The 17,789-nt window shown below is 48.0% G+C and overlaps 1 pseudogene; it reads right to left on the bottom strand.

Moving 5' to 3' along the window:
* Positions 1-17,504, bottom strand: part of LOC123455605 — a 57,545-nt pseudogene extending 40,041 nt beyond the window's left edge.
* Positions 17,505-17,789: the final 285 nt, after the last annotated feature.

Raw genomic sequence — 17,789 nt, 5'->3', positions numbered from 1 at the left:
AGTCCCTGACGTGCCAATTCTCTCTCTCGCTCGCTCACTCACTCTCATATTTAAAAAAAAAAAAAAAAGTTCAAAGAGAAAAATCCTTCTTTGTCAGTGTAGATGATCATCATGTTGTCATACTTGCCAGGAAAAAAATGCCTTCCTCTAGCTTCCATGACAGGTAGCATACACAGATAAAATCATAAAGCTTAATGTCAGCCATGTGAATTATCATCAATACCCTGAATAGAAGAAACGAAGCAATTCTGGTAATCTCTCGGGCTGAGGCTGTGCCTCAGTGGTAGAGCACTTCTGTAGCAAGTATGAAGCCCTGTAGTCAATCCCCAGAACCAAATGTACATTTTTCTCTTGACAGTGATTGAATAAAAATATAACTGAAAGAGCCGGGCTTGGTGGTGCACTCCTTTAATCCCAGCACTCGGGAGGCAGAGGTAGGAGGATCGCCATGAGTTCGAGGCCACCCTGAGACTCCATAGTGAATTCCAGGTCAGCCTGGGCCAGAGACCCTACTTCAAAAAACTAAAAAAAAAAAAAAAATGTATATATATATGTGTGTGTGTGTGTGTGTGTGTGTGTGTGTGTGTGTGTGTGTATGTATGTATATGTATATATATAACTGAATGAATACATTCTCTTATTCTCCATGAAAGAGCATATGAAAAATGTCATAAGTCCATTGCTATGTGATTCATAACTTCTCCCACCTTGGGATAGAACCACTTCCCCATACTTGCATCTGGACTCACCTTGAGATTTGTTTTGGCCAATGAGATATTAACAATAAGTATAAAATTAGTATGTTCACATTGGGGCTCTCTTACTGCCTAAGAAACTATATGTGGGGCTTTTGGCATTTGCCCACCAAAAAGACAAAGGACCTCAGTTCAATTCCATAGGACCCACGTAAGCCAGATGCACAAGGTGGCACATGTGTCTGGAATTCATCTGCAGTGGCTAGAGGCCCTGGAGTGCTCTCTCTCTCTTGCTCTCTCTCTCTCTCTCTCTCTCTCTCTCTCTCTCTCTCTCTCTCTCTCAAATAAATAAATAAAAATATTTTTAAAAGAAAGAAAGAAAATATGTGTGAATGAGCCCAATCTAGTCTCCTGAAGGATGAGACAGCGGAGAAGTAAAGGGTCCCAGCCAGCAGCCTTCCAACCACCAGCCATCATGCTAACTGCCCACAAATGACTAGAAATCTGGCAGAGATCGTTGAAGCCACCCCATGTCAGGAGACCTTCTACCTTGCTGGCGTACAGAACCATGAGCCACTAAGTTTTAGTGGCAGTTATTTTGCTGACGAATTCTTTCTCCAGCATCACGGGTACCTTCATACTGCTGAAATCCATTGACATCAGAAATCTCTCACTTTGTCGGGGAAAGCAGAAAAGAAAAAAAAAAAAAGTACTATGGACTAGGCCAGCTGAGATTTGAACCTGTTGCTGATCATGACTGTTGTGGTGGCTAGTCTCTGGTCACTGACTAGGCAGGGTTTAGAACCGCTGTGGAAACACATTTCTAGGTCAGGTGAGTTGACATGGGAGGATCCACCTTCACTGTGGCGCCATCCCATGGCCTAGGTTTCTAGACTGTATGGAGAGAGCTAGCTGAGTCCTCATCTCTGCTGATGTGATGGTGTGACAGACACTGACTCGCTTCCCCATCCATGATTTTCCCGTCATGATAGACTCTACCCTGTGGAACTGTCAGCTGGAAAAAAGTGGGGGAACCTTTCTCCCTTAAACTGATTCATTCTGTAACTTTGTAATATTTTTATGACAGAGAGAGAGAGAATTGGCATGCCAGGGCCTCCAGCCACGGCAAACTCCAGATGTGTGTGCACCCTTGCACACATGTTCAACCTTGAGCGCTTGCATCACCTTGTGCACCCGGCTTATGTGGGGCCTGGAGACTTGAACATGGGTCCTTGGGCAGGCAAACGCCTTAACCACCAAGCCATCTCTCCAGCCCTTAAACTGGTTTTTTGAGAAGTATTTGTTCAAAACACTTAGAAAGTAACTGGTATGACTGCCTTGTGTTTTCTTGCAGGCCAGCGCAAGAGGCTTGTTTATTATTTCTTTACTGATGAGCACCGTTTCACCACGACTGAACCCTCAATGTAAGTGTTAGAAGTCAACTATCAATACAAGAACTAATCTGGGCCTGGAGAAATGGCTCAGCAGTTAAAGGCACTTGCTTCCAAAAGCCTGACAGCCCAGGCTTGATTCCCCAGTACCCACATAAAGCCAGCTGCACGAAGTGATGCATGTCTGGAGTGAACTTGCAGTGGCAGGAGGCCCTGGAGTGCCCATTTCTCCCTCCTCCCCTCCTCCTCCTCCTTCTCTCTCTCTCTCTCTCTCGCTCGCTCGCTCGCTCGCTTGCTCTTCTTCATTCATAAATAAATATTTTTCTTAAAAAAGAATGAATCTGGGGCTGGAGAGATGGCTTAGCGGTTAAGCACTTGCCTGTGAAGCCTAAGGACCCCGGTTCAAGGCTCAATTCTCCAGGACCCACGTTAGCCAGATGCACAAGGGGGCACACACGTCTGGAGTTCGTTTGCAGTGGCTGGAAGCCCTGGCGCGCAAATTCTCTCTCTCTCTCTCTCTCTCTCTCTCTATCTGCCTCCTTCTGTCTCTGTCACTCTCAAATAAATAAATAAAAATGAACAAAAAAAAAAAAAAGAATGAATCTGATGTCCACTGAGGAGCCCAAATCCAGAAAGAAATCAGCAGGAATCAGGTTACATGATGCTCAGGGCTTGGCCACTTTGCCTTCCCCACCTCTGTTCACTGTCAGCTGAGCTTGTCGTGGAGTGATGTGCAATTTGCTGTCCTGTGAGAATCACATCCTAGACAGGCGGTCCATGCCAAGCAATGGCTGCTCTTGTCACCTGCTGGGAATGATGTGCCCCTTCCTGTTCCCTGGCTGACCAGTCACACCTGCGTCCGTGCGTTGGTTTGCACATGTGATCCGTGGTTGCCGTCACACACGAGAAACAAAAGCCCACCAAAGTCTTCACTCTGGCTGACGGGGCTCCTGACCACTTCTCCAGCTCGCCTCCCACCGCCGTCTCCTCAACGCATGCTGGCACCCTAAGTGTTCATCACGCGCGTCCAACACGTTTGGTCCTTGTGGCTTTTGCCCTTGCTGGGATGATCGAGCCCATGAGCGCCCTCCTCCTGCAGGCTAACCCCGGGCTTGCTCTCATGGCGCGTGTGCCAGGGTGAGAAAGGCAGCACGCATCACTGCGGCTCGGAGCCAGCGCTGGGCCACAGCTGCCACCTTCCACTGACCACAGCCAGTCGCAAGTCCAGCCCAGATTCAAGCAAGGGCCGCGGAAACATCCTCCACAGCTCAGCGCTGCAGAAGCTGCAGAGCCCCAGAGCGAAGCAACGTGGGTGCGCGGAAGGAGGGGGGGCTGTGACCTCGTTTGTGGTCGGCCGTGCTATAGACTTGAAAGGGGCCACTCAGAAAACTCCCAGTGTGACGGGTGCGCTGTGTTCTTCGTATGCTCTCTCCCTTTTGGATTTTGAACCCATTTAAACAGTTAATTGATTAAGTAAGTGATTTTTTAAAACAAAATTTTAAAGGTGGATGTGTTAGTTGCTTTACTGGTTGCTGTGACCAAATACCTGTCAAGAAGCAGCTTAAGGAAAGAAGCACTGGGCTGCAGAGTTGGCTTAATGGTAAAGGCGCTTGCCTGAGGAGCCTAAGGATCCTGGTTCGAGGCGAGATTCCCCGGGACCCACATAAGCCAGATGCACAAGGTGGCGCAGGCATCCAGAGTTCGTTTGCAGTGGTAAGAGGCCCTGGTGCGCCCATTCTCTTTCTCTCACATACATACAAAAGGAAGGAAGGAAGGAAGGAAGGAAGGAAGGAAGGAAGGAAGGAAGGAAGGAAGGAAGGAAGGAAGGAAGGAAGGAAGGAAGGAAGGATGGATGGAAGGAAGGAAGGAAGGAAGGAAGGAAGGAAGGGGGAAATAGAGAGAGAGAGGGAGAAAGAAAGAAAGTTAAAACTTGCATTTGTTTTCCATAAACCATTTTCCACATTACTTCTCAAATAAACCCTTCGGACTACGGCTCCCACAGGGAGCCCCTGCTACTCAGCCCTTGACAATCCTTCCATTGCTTACGATTTCCAAACCCAGATCCACGTAGGGTAAACAACGCAGGTGCTAATCGCTGTCACTCAAAAGGCAAAACTATCCCCCAATCCCTTCAATACATCATCAAAGGACACTGGGCATTTTTTTATTCATATAAATGAGTCAGATCTCCAGTAACCTCGAAGCTTTAGACTAGCCCAGAGGATGTGCTGTGGAGAAAAAATAGAGTCTAATTCAGAATTTAGATGGCAAATAGGAGGAAGATATGATGCTCAGAAGATGTTCTTGTAAACCCCAAAGAAATGAAGCTCAGATCTACAAGATGCCTTCCGGGATTTGGATGGATAACTGAGATGGATCAAGTGGATTATCAAAGCTTTAACTAGGCTGATTGCATCCTTTCCAGATTAATCACAAAGGCACTTTAGTGGAAAGATAGGGCTCTACCCTGGCTAAGAGCTTAGTGACCAAAGTCTTTTGGCTCCCAACTGCTGGGGGTCAACCACAACCTAGGAGGCTAGGGTGTGACGCATGTCAGCTGCTGATGGACCAGCCCATAGGGCTAAAGACCGAAGACCTTTGCTTTCTAAAGCCAAGCTCCACCTGAGGCTCTCACATGCAGATCCACTACCCACACACTGTCTGGGAAGGAAAACTTTAGGTCTGACAAAGAATGAGCACTTTGGACTGAGGATACACAACAAACAAGAAACAGCAGACATAGTCCCTTGCATCAGAACTGTGCAGCTACTGAAAAACCATTGTTTGCTGCGTTCCTTACAGGCGTTCATCAGTGTTGCAGGAGAGACCGCTGGCCACTGTGAAAGGTCCGGGGCTGGCTCACTGCTCCTCAGGCTTCTGGAGTTCTCTTCCCCTGACTAGCCTGCCCCTGACTCTCCCCATCCCACATCCCCCACCATCAAAAGCTAACCTTGGGAGCCGGGCGTGGTGGCACACACCTTTAATCCCAGCATTCAGGGGCAGAGGTAAGCGGATCACTATGAGTTCAAGGCCACCCTGAGACTACATAGTGAGTTCCAGGTCAGCCTGGGCTAGAGTGAGACCCTGCCTCAAAAAAACAAAAATAAAAAACTACCCTTGGGGCTTAGTGGTTAAGGTGCTTGTTTGCAAAGCCAAAGAACCAGCTTCAATTCCCCAGGACCCATGTAAATCGCATGCACAAGCTGTTGCAGCATCTGGAGGCCTTGGCACACCCATTTTCCCTCTCTCTCTCTCTCTCTCTCTCTCTCTCTCTCTCTCTCTCGCAAATAAAGTAAAATAAAATAATGAATTAATAATAAGCAAACTTTGGAGAATGAGCTCACTAGTCCAGGGCCTTCACACACTACATGGTCTCCATTACTGCCGCTCAGCTCTTCCACTGCAACATCAGGTGGTATGTAAATGATGGGAATAACTGCATTTCAATAAAACTTTATTTGTGGACACAGAATTTGAGTTTCATGTAACTTTCATGTGTGATAAATAGTCTTTTTTTTTTTCATTTTTCCCCAACCATTTAAAACTGCAAAACAGGGCTAGAGAGATGGCTTAGCGGTTAAGGTATTTGCCCACAAAGCCAAAGGACCCAGGTTCGATTCCCCAGGACCCACGTAAGCCAGATGCACAAAGTGTTGTGCAAGTGTCTGGAGTTTGTTTGCAGTGGCTGGTTGCCCTGGAGTGCCCACTTTCTTTCTCTTTCTTCTTCTCTCTGCGTCTTTCTCTCTCAAATAAATAAATAAATAAATAAATAAATAAATAAATAAATGTCTCAGCACTTGGGAGGCAGAGGTAGGAGGATCGAGGCCACCCTGAGACTCCATAGTTAGTTCCAGGTCAGCCTGGGCCAGAGTGAGACCCTCCCTTGAAAAACCAAAAATAAATAAATAAATAAATATAAATAATATTTTTTTTAAAGCTGCGTTGTTAGCTCACGCACCACATACCAGGTTGGGAAGGTAGAATATGGCTATGGAGCTATCCTTTCCTCATCTAATAGGTGCATGTATTCTGAAGCGCGAACGACTAAGTTGGAAGCAGTGTTCTATTCCAAGTCAGCTTGCATGCAAAGGCATCAGCAAGTCCACTTTTAAAAATATTTATTTATTTGCAAGCAGAGAGAGATAGAGAGAGCAGAGACAAAGAGATAGAATGGGTGCGCCAGGGCCTCCAGCCCTGCAAACGAACTCCAGATACACGCACCACTGGCTTTAGGTGGGTACTGGGGAATCGAACCCAGGTCATTAGGCATTACAGGCAAGCACCTTAACCTCTGAGCCATCTCTCTGGCCCAAGTCCGCTTTTTCAAGGACTAGCTTTAAGGAACCAGTAACGCTGAGGTCGGGGCCTTAGACTTCTGGGGCTGACGGTCAGCAGGGAGTGTCTCTGATGGAACGGTGTATGGACAGATCTAGCAGGAACAAAGACCATCTCAGAATGACACAGGGTCCACCCCACTGAGCCCACAGTGAGTCTTCACCACACCCCAAGGCCAAGGCAGCCCCAACAAAGCCCCGTCCTTCTGAGCGGGTGTCTCCTGTCTGCAGACGGCCCTGAGAAAGTCTAGTCCACGTTCCTCCCGCAGTCACAGCTTTAACCGCACGAGCGAGCTGGGAGGGAAGAAGCACGTTCTGTCTGACGGTTAGGATGGGCTGCAAGGGCGGGGGGAGCAAAAGGAGAGAAACAATTGGAGGAATATTAAACTCAAGTCACCGAGTTGTGATGGGATTAACATCTGTTCCCAGGCACATTTACTGATAATAATTCAGAACTTTATATTTTCTGGGCAGCAAGACTCGTTTGCGGAGCACACGTGGAAGCTCCGTTGTTCTGCCTCCCCAGCCCGGGAAGGGTGCAGGACGCAATCTGGACTTGCTTATTCTGTATCTAAGCAACTGTCAGATTCCATATCTACTAATAAGAAAGGGTATAATTATACCCTGATACTTTAATTAGCAGCAGATGCCTGTGTTTGCGAATAAAATGTAAGAATTTTAGAGGTCCAGAAGCTCAATTATATGCAAGCTTCAGGTGTCTAATATCAGGCCTCTCTAATTCTTCCTATAGGCCATCCTAGACACAGAGAAGGGGCTGTAGCCTGTGCCAGGTCTGACCCCAGCGAGGAGGGCTGGGGGTCAATCTGCATGAGATTTCCATTCCATTGCCCATCACTGTGTCTTGTGCGCAAGAGCACGTTCCTCTCTGACAACCTTCCAGCAAAGATGATAAGACATCTTTCCTTACCTGTGTCGTCGTTCCATTACTTACTCAGAGAAAGCAGAACCCTAAACTTAGAGAACTAGGGCAGCCCACCTTAAGCTGTGGTTGAGTTGCAGTCTGAACAGCAACTTCCTGAGGGTGTTTTTGAGTTTATCTATTGCAGAAAATGTATTTCCTTGGGCAAAATAATAATAATAATAATAAAAGAAGCAAAAGAACCTTTCAAGTGAACTAGTTCATTTTTCTCCTCTTGGAACACAAGGCAAGTTCCTATCATAACAAAATAAATAAACAAATCAAAAAATAGTATTAAGGTCTTTGGAAAAGGACAAAAAAAAAATGATCAAATGTGCCCTTGGAATCCCCAACACCATAGCTGACTCATTTCCTCCACCTGGGATATGCAAAAGACCCTGGGGCTTAAAATGTCATCAGAACTCAAGAACGTTTTTAAAAGTGGAAGAGACCAAAAAAATAAAAAAGAGGAAGGCAAAAAGGAAGAGAGGGAGGAAGAGTGGAGGAAGGGAAGGACAGAGGGAGGATGGAGGGATAGGAAAAGGTTGCTGTCATCCGCCTCTGTCTGCCTTCACTAGCGGGCAGAGCCGTATACTAACTCGCAAGCCAGGTGAGTAAGCTGAAAACTAATCCACATACAGAGAAAAATCGTATTTATGCCAGGTATGCCCTCGGTCCTATGCACAGAGTGAGCTTCCCCCTCCCCCCTCGGGTTTGTTGAAATGAATCCGATGGCTCTCTCTGGGCCTCCAGCAAAGGAGGGACATGTCCACGTTCCAACATCCATCCTGTAATTCCACACCCTTACTGCCAGGAGACCTGCATATTTGTGCAGTACGGGCCATCCATCCAGGCCTAAATTTAGGTTACAAAGAGTAACTTGAAAAAGTCCAGACTCTAAACTTAAACTTTAAAAAAAAAAAAAAATACTCTCTAAGAATACCATGTCTCCACCCATCTATCATGACTGCAAGTTATTTCAGACATCAGACTCATCAAATATGCAGGGAACAGTACAGTTTCTTGAATAGATTTCCAAAGAAAAGTCTTCAACTCTTAGCTCCACCGACCAAATGGAACCTGCTAGAACCACCCACCCATACAGTCAAAGAGGCCAGGCTCTGTAAAGTGACCCTGCAACCCCAAGAATTTCGTGAAGTCTACCTTTGCTTTTCCTTAGAAGCCAAGACCCGCCCCCTCCCAGTCTATGGATGGGACTTCAGCCCCTGGAGTCCCAGGGCTCCACCCCAGAATTCAGTCCCAGGGAACCCTTGGAGGGTGAAAACCAGAGAACCGTAAGAGAGAAATTTACCTGGGGATTACAGATATAGATGATATAGATATAGATGATATAGATATAGATGATATAAATATTGATATATAGATATAGATATAGATATAGATCTCCAGCAATATATATATATATATATATATATATATATATATATATATATATATATATATATATATTGCTGGATATATATATATATGCTCTCACTTCCCAGGGGCTGGCTTTGGTTAAGCAGGGCTGCAGACGGTCTGCTGCCGCTGCCTCCCCTGACCTCCGGGAGCAGAACCAAGCGGATTGAGAACTTTTTACCCACACTTAATTCCCCGCAGCCTCGCCGTGCCCAGCCGCTGACATCCCTGGGGGATGCTGTGTGAGTGTGTTTAACATGGCTAGAGGCAAAAAAAAAAAAAAAGGAATTATAAGGACCCAAATCTCTCATTCCACAAAACAGCCTCCCCAGGCTTGCTGGAGAAGTCTTGGTTTCTTTAATAGCATCCCAACAATGTCCTTCACGACCCAATGTGCTGCGCCGCCGCCGCCCCGCGCCTCCTTGCCCCTTAACGAGCGACCGAGCCCCGCCAGCCCGCAGCCCGAGCCCGGCCCTCTCCTGCCACCTAGCGTTTGCGCGTCGTCACAGCGACCTGGCTCCTGGAGCTGCCCAGTGCATTTCTGTGAGCTGTCTTGGATGCCCTGGGAATCATTTTTGCAGAGAAATAAATGCCCGCTTCTGACCTGGGGTGAGCACTCGCAGAGGTCTTGATGTGCGCTTCTGTTGTTCCCTGACTTCTTATGAAAGTCGAGCCCCCCACACACACACACACACCCCTACACAACCAGCCCCTCTAAAACAGGTCTTCTCCTGATTTTCATAGGCATTCAAGTCACAGGGGGATCTTGTTATAAATGCAGGTTGTCTCCCAGTGGTAAAACTCTTGCTTGACATGCATGAGGGACTGAGTTCGATTCCCAGCACGGAAAGGAGGGAAGGAGAGAGGGAAGGAAGGGATGGATGCATATAGTCTGGGGTGGCTAAAGTCTGCATCACTAACAAGCTGAGCCCCGCTGGAGCCAAGGGCTACAGGGACAGCTAACACTCGTTCTCCATTAACCAGCAGCTAAGTCGCTCAGGAACGTCCACTCTCCGGCCAGCGGAAGGCCCCTTGCACTCTCCCGCCACCTACCAAGGGGCCAGCAAGTTGCCCTGGACGAAAAGTTCAGCGGGCCAGCTAAGTGCCGGAGCTTGAAGTCAGAATGTGACTCTACCCTTTAGTGTGACCTTGGAAAAAGGCGCTGACGTTCCCCATCGCCAGAGACGACCGTGACAAAGACAATTAGCCACCACCCGTCGCTGGCGCTGAGCAGCTCACTGTTCACCCTTGACAGGACAGAGACAAAGGCCCTGGGCTGCGACTCCAGTCTATGAAAGACGGTGAGGACTCAGCACTCTGGGGAGGCAGAGGTAGGAGGATCGCCGTGAGTTCGAGGCCACCCTGAGACTGCATGGTGAATTCCAGGTCAGCCTGGACCAGAGTGAGACCCTACCTCAAAAAAATCCAAAAAAGAAAAAGAAAAAAGATGATGAGTATTGGGTAGACAAGGGCTTCCTGAACCCAAAGAGCAGGCTCCTGTGCTAAGAAAAGCCAGGGGGTGAGAAGAGAAGAGAGGGGAAGGGGAGACATTCCTGTGTAACGCTTTCATTTCTGCCGCCTCCATACTAGAAGCCGGCATGTATGCCGTCAAGAGCTCCCGGGGGGGGGGGGGGCAAACAATGGCCTCCCAGACAGCCTGTCCTCAGCCAACACACACACACACACACACACACACACTTGAAGAGCATAATCTTGTTTCTACACGACCTTCCTTACTCCCACCCCAGGATGGAAGTAGCCCTGGCCTGGGCGGTGTGGGGGGGGACGCTTTGTATCCCCAGGTGACACCATGTCCTGTTTTCCAGGACAGATGGTTCTTGGCCAACTCTGCCCAGCTCCCAGGCTAAAGTTCCACGTGTGCGTAACTGGGAAGGCAGCTGTTTCTTTGCCTGGCTTGTTTTTATTATTGTATCAATACCCCCCCCCCCGCCCGCCCGTGAAGGGGTGTTTGTGGAATGGTGGCCTTCTAGCATAACAGCCATTGCCATCCTGGTCAGAGTGGCTGTGAGCACGTTGATGTTCCCTCCTAGAAGGAGGGGCTGAGGACAGACCCCAGACCTTTGCCTAAGGGTCCAGACACACCCATTGTGCAATCCTGCCGCCGCAACCCACCTCCACCCTCCATCCTCTGCATCCCAGCTGAATGTAATTCAGCCCCGGCCGCATGTGATCTCAGGCGCCAGAGTGTGTAAAGGGTGGACGGTTGCCTGAAGGGGGTGAACTCCATCTATGCAGCTGTGGGGAAATCATCTGTGCTGAGGTGGGACCTTGTGGTGGGGAAGCTGTGTTCAGGTAAGCTCCAGAAACTCATTGGCTCACCTAGTTAGACTTCAGTGGAATGTTCACCTGGGTCTGTGCTTGGAGTGCGATCTAGGGGGAGTCGCTCTTTCCTCACATCTCCTCAGGACAAGTTCATGCCAACAGGGATGTAAAACATGAGAAGCTTTTGGGCTGGAGAGATGGCTTAATGGTTGAAGTGCTTTGCTTTTACGCAAAGCCAAAGGACCTAGGTTCAATTCCCCAGTACCCACATAAGCCTGATGCACCAAGTGGCACATGCATCTGGAGCTCGTTTGCAGCAACTAGAGGTGCTGGTGCATCCACTCTCATTCTTCCTCCGCCCCCTCCCCTTCCCCCTCTCCCTGTCCCCCTCACCCTCACCCTCTCTCTCTCTCTCTCTCTCTCTCTCTCTCTCTCTCTCTCTCTCAAATAAATAAATAAAACTAATTTTAAAAAAAATAGAAACTGGGCTGAAGAGATGGCTTAGCGGTTGAGGTGTTTACCTGCAAAGCCAAAGGATCCCAGTTTGATTCTCCAGAACCCACGTAGGCCAGATGCACAAGGGGGCACATGCATCTGGAATTCCTTTACAGTGGCTGGAGGCCCTGGAGCACCCATTCTCTCTCCCTCTCCCTCTCTCCCTCTCTCCCTCTCCCAAATAAGTAAATAAATATTTTTTAAATTTTACAAATTTTTTTTAAAAATTAGAAACTTGAGCTGGAGAGATGGGTTAGCAGTTAAGCACTTGCCTGTGAAGCCTAAGGACCCTGGTGCAAGGCTTGATTCCCCAGGACCCACGTTAGCCAGATGCACAAGGGGACACACAAATCTGGAGTTTGTTTGCAGTGACTGGAGGCCCTGGCACGCCCATTCTCCCCCTCTCTCCCTCTCTCTCTCTCCCCCTCTCCCTCCTTCTCTTTCTCTGTCTGTCGCTCTCAAATAAGTAAATAAAATTAAACATAATAAAAAATTAAATTTTTAAAAAAGAATTAGAAGCTTTTGGGGGCTGGGGAAATGGCTTAGCAGTTAAGGCTTTTGCTGGTGAAGCCACAGGACCCAGATTCAATTCCCCAGGACCCACATAAGCCAGATGCACATGGTGGTGCATGTGTCTGGAGTTCATTTACAGTGACTGAAGGCCCTGGTTTGCCCATTCTCTCTCTTTCTCTCTGCTTCTTTCTCTTTCCAATATATTTTTTAAAAAATAGAAACTTTTTTAAACAAAGTTTATTCCTCAGTCCAACTTGCTCAATTTGTTAGCTCAAAAGTATGCCTGAGAGCTAGAGAGATGGCTTAGTGATTAAGGGACTTACTTGCCTGCAAAAGCAAAGAACCCAGGTTCAATTTCCCAGGGCCCATGTATGCTAGATGTACAAGGTGGTGCATATATCTGGAATTTGTTTTCAGTGACTAGAGGCCTTGGCATGCCCATACTTACTTTCTCTCTCTCTCTCTCTCTCTCTCTCTCTCTTTCTCTCTCAAATAAATAAAAATAAAATAAACTGAACTGATAATCACTTAAAAAAAAAAAAGTATTGCCTGAACTGGGAATGTTGCTCAGTGGAAGAGTGCCTGCCTAGCATGTGCAAGGCAATTTTTTATTTTATTAGACAAGATCTCTCTAACTAGCCCAGGGTGGCTTTGAACTTGCAGTAATCTTCCTGTCTCTGTCCCCTGCCTGACCTACTAGAATTACTCAACATGCTTGAAGGAGAAACAGCAAAGTAGTTTTATTTCTAGGTAGCCAGTTCAGTGAGGGGCCAAAAAGAATTCAGTGTTGGATCCAGTCCACTCCCATCCCTCAGTGACAGTGCCCTCTTTTTGAGCCAGCCCCCTGAGTCCAAACCTCTCAGTTCTCTCTCAGGCCCACCTGAGTCTGAGGGTAAAGCCCACCCCAATAAGCTATAAGAGGGCCTTACCAGGTGGGCAAGCCCTCTTTTTTTGAGGTAGAGTCTCACTTTGGCCCAGGTTGACCTGGAATTAACTACATAGTCTCAGGGTGGCCTCAAACTCACGGCGATCCTCCTACGTCTGCTTCCCGAGTGCTGGGATTAAAGGTGTGTGCCACCATGCCCCGCTGTCAAGGCCTCCTTTTTGGCTTTTTGTTTTGCCTCACCTGAACCTCAAGGTCTCTGTAAGGCCTTCCTCCATTCCAGCAGCCAGGGCTCTCTCCATGGTGCTGGAATGGGGCTTGCCCACCTGGTAAGGCCCTCTTATAGCTTATTGGGGTGGGCTTTACCCTCAGACTCAGGTGGGCCTGAGAGAGAACTGAGAGGTTTGGGCTCAGGGGGCTGGCTCAAAAAGAGGGCACTGTCACTGAGGGATGAGAGTGGACTGGATCCAACACTGAATTCTTTTTGGCCCCTCACTGAACTGGCTACCTAGAAATAAAGCTACTTTGCTGTTTCTCCTTCAAGCATATTGAGTAATTCTAGTGGGCCAGGCAGGGGACAGAGACAGGAAGATTACTGCAAGTTCAAAGCCACCCTGGGCTAGTTAGAGAGATCTTGTCTAAATAAATAAATAATAAGCCAAAGGAATGGTAGGACTCCTTACAACATGCTCCTCCAGACACAAAATGGCCTGCATATCCATGACCTCACCGTGCCTGACACTACCTACACAAGACCATCATAAGAGGAGGAAAAGATCATGACATCAAAATAAAAGAGAGACTGAGATGGGGAGGGGATATGATGGAGAATGGAATTTCAAAGGGGAAAGTGGGGGGAGGGAGGGTATTACCATGGGATATTTTTTATAATCATGGAAAATGTTAATAAAAATTGAGAAAAAAAATAAATAATATAAAACTAAAATGTTGCAAAGCCCTAGGGATGTAACTCGGTGACACAGAGCTGACCTATCATGCAAAAAGACCCTAGGTTTTATCACCATTACCACACAAACACAGAAAGGAAAAAGAAAAAAGAAATTTTTTAAATTACATCTGACAAATGCAATAGTAAAGACAGCATCTAGGCTCCAGTTGGGATTTAGGAGTGTTTAGGGGTTGCGGGAGTCGCCATGTGGCTGGAAGATTTGGTTGGTTTCTGGAGGGGTGTTGCTTGGCTGGAGTAGCAACTAATCCAGTTGGGTCATCCATCTTCAGGCCCTACCAACCTCCTAGCCACAGCCTTTCTTATTCCTTCCTACCTACAGATGTCTCAACTCATTCACTCTCGCAAAAGAAAATTATTGTCAGCTCCTACCCTCTTCTCATGAGGAGAAAAATAATATTGTTTCCTGCTTGCAGATTTGTCAGGAATACCTACAGGCAAAATTAAATCTAAGATCAATCAAAACCTTGAACAACAATAATTTTATTTTTTTTTAAAGGAGCCAGATTTCAGGACTCAAGATGCAGGCAGGCCCTGCTGGATTCTGGGAAGACAGAAAAAGTCCCTGGCCCTGGCCAAGTGACTCAGCTTTTTGGTCAGCGTGCTGTCTGCCCTTCCTGCCCAAGGGACTCTGTCCCCACCAGCTCTGAGTCCACTTTCAGCTTCTGGTTTCCAGTTTCTGGCTTCCAGTGAGCATTCCTGGCCCTGCCTCACCACTTTTCCCTCAGGGTGAAAACTAAGGAAGTGAAAGGGGCCTGCTGTCGAAGAATAGAAATTAGCAGCTGGGTATCAGGTCCTGCCTCTGATGTTTTCCTCAGCTTGACGAGGAATGAGGTAGGTTGATTGGGGATTTTTCTCTTCTTTTGTAATATTTTATTTTTATTTTTATTTGAGAGAGAAAGAGGCAGAGAGGGAGAGAAAATGGGCACATCAGGGCCTCCAGCTGCTGCAAATGGATTCTGGAAGCATGCGCCACCCTGTGCATCCAGTTTACATGGGTCCTGGGGAATCGAACCTGAGTCCCTTAGCTTTGCAGGCAAATGCCTTAACCATCAAGCCATCCCTCCAGCCCCCCCCCCTTTTTAGTTTTTCAAGGTACGGTCTCACTCTAGCAAAGGCTGAAGCTGACCTGGAATTCACTATGTAGTCTCAGGGTGGCCTCAAACTCATGGCAATCCACCTACCTCTGCCTCCTAAGCACTGGGATTAAAGCATGCACCACCACGCCCCGCTCAGACTGGCCTTTTATGAGAGAGAACTGGGGTGCACCAGGGCCTCAGCCACTGCAAATGAACTCCAGATGCGTGCGCCCCCTTGTGCGCATGCACGATCTTGCACTTGCGTCACCCTGTGCATCCGGCTTGTGTGGCATCTGGGGAGTCGAACTTGGGTCCTTAGGCTACACAAGCAAGTGGCTTAACTGCTAAGCCATCTCTCCAGCCCCCCCCCCTCCTTTTTTTTGATTTCAAGTAGCTACAGCCTAAAATGTCACAAATACAAAAATAACATATATTGACACTTTTTGCCTTAAAAGCACTTCCCACAGAAAGAGCCGTGTTCTGCTTCTCTATACACGCTTGGCTGGCATCCCTCTTTCTCTTCTGAGCCCTGTTGAAATACTTGACTTCTTTCTTACTCCTATCCTTTATTTTTTTTTTTTTTTTTTGCACATGCAAAAAATCTCCTGAAGGAGTTTTCCTTTGCCTCGTTCTTGCCTCCTCTAACGCGCTGGTCAGAGTCTCCCCAGCAGCCCCAGATCAAACGCAGCCTTCGGCAGGAAACCCCCCCGTCAATGCGCACAGCCATCTCCCTAGACTATGAGGTCTTTCATTCTCTGGGCTGATGTTCTGTGGGAAAGCAGCTGGACTTGGAGCTCAGGGGACGGGTAGCCTAAGGCCTAGCTCCCTTATCATTCACAGCCACTTAGGTAGTAGTGAGCCAAGCACTCGCTGCGCCGTCTGGGCAGTGGGAGCAAGGCAAGCTTGGCAGGGCTGTTGACGTCCAAGGAGAAGACATCAAAGCACATCACGGAGTAGATGCCACCTCCATGCCCAATTATGACGTCCCCACCAAGCTTTCCCTAAGTTGGCCCAGCAGGACAGCCGTCCCCGAATAAGGAGCGGGACTTGGACCAAGCACACAGAGGGTCATTTCTGGCCTCTGAGCAACCCTGAGGCCTGGACCTAGAATTGAGCCTCCTGGGGACCCAGAACCCTCATTCATGAAGCAAGATAATAACTCCCCCGTCTTTCTCGCAAGGGAACAGGAGGAGAGATTGAACATTTTTGGTAACAGTGAACATTCTAGATGGGAAAGGCATTATTATCTCTTCATTTGGACAAGATGGGCAGCCCTTGACTTCTACTTAAAACTTCGTTCCATGACTCTTTTACAGTTTCCCCCTAAGAAAGCTCAACCAGTCAGTCCAGTTACAAAAAAAAAAAAAAAAAAAAAATTCTGAGTACCCAAAATGTGCCAAGACCTTCTGCTAGGTACTGGGCATGAAAATCAAATATTTAGCCGGGTGTGGTGGCACACGCCTTTAATCCCAGCACTCGGGAGGCAGAGGTAGGAGGATCGCCGTGAGTTTGAGGCCAGCCTGCAACTCCAGAGTGAATTCGTAGTCAGCCTGGGCTAGAGGGAGACCCTACCTTGAAAAAAATTTTTTAAAAAATAAATAAAATGATAATAATAATAATCAACCAAATATTTACCTGGGGACATCAATTCTAGGTGAGACAGTGTTTCAGTTACCTTCTTGCTGCTGGTACCGAACGCCTAACCGAAAGCAACTTGTGGGAGAAAAGGTTTATGTTGGCTTACAGACTCAAGAGGAAGCTTCACGACGGCATGGGCAGAGGGTGGACATCACCTCCTGGCCAACGTCAGAAGGACAACTGCAGCAAGAGAGTGTGCCGGACACTGGCAAGGAGAAGCTGCCTGTGTCGCCCATCAACCCGCCCCCAACAACACACCTCCCGTAGCAGGTCTCCCTCCTGCATCGCCTCTACTCAGGCCTGGCCTTCAAAACACACGTGCATATGGGGGAACGGCTAATCTGAACCACCGCGGCGGGCTGCAAGAGCAAGGGACAGGCAGCTTCAGAAACACAGAGGTAGAGAGACCGATTCCTACGGGGGTGAGGGGCTTGGTGCTCCCCTTTCTTGACGGCAGAAGCCTGGACTCACGACCTCAGTCTGGTTGTCTTCCCTGTTTGGGCCTTAGAGGGTCACTCACATGAAAAGTGAGAACCTGGAAGTGGTCAGTCTCTGAGGATTGTAATCCAACCACATCCCCTTCCCTGAAATCCTGCTACCAAAAAGTAAATAAATAATAAATAAAGATTCTGGGCTGGGAAGGCGGCTCAGTAGTTATAGGCACTTGCTTACAAAGCCAGCCAGCCTGGCTCAATTCCCAAGCCACCCATGTAAGCTGGATAAAAAGAGTAGCATGGGCGTATAGGGTTTGTGTGCGGTGTCAAGAGGCCCTGGTGCAACCACAGACACACAGACACACACACATACATACAATCAAATAAGTTTAAAAAAATTAAAAGATTCTAACCTTCAGGAAGTCTCCATGTTCCAGCCACATATGCAGATCTCTCTTCCCTCTCAGACAGGCTCACATGCACACACACACACACACACACACACACACACACCCCTCGCCATCGCTGTGAGAAGACCTGGTGCATCATTCATAAGCAGGCAGCCTTTCATCTGCCCCCCACCCCAGCCCCCTCTCCCTTGGTCATGGCTGAAGGATGCCTCAGGGGTCTTCCCAATGGGGCTGGAATGAATTCAAGTCGCATCCTGGTGTGGCACAGAGCTGCCGGAGTCAATATGGGAGATCTGGCAGCTTCGGGAGGCAGTTCAGAACTTTGAGCT

This window comes from Jaculus jaculus, chromosome 17, assembly GCF_020740685.1.
Source record: "Jaculus jaculus isolate mJacJac1 chromosome 17, mJacJac1.mat.Y.cur, whole genome shotgun sequence".
In the NCBI taxonomy this organism is placed as follows: Eukaryota; Metazoa; Chordata; class Mammalia; order Rodentia; family Dipodidae; genus Jaculus; species Jaculus jaculus.
This window is presented reverse-complemented; position numbering and strand designations above follow the sequence as displayed.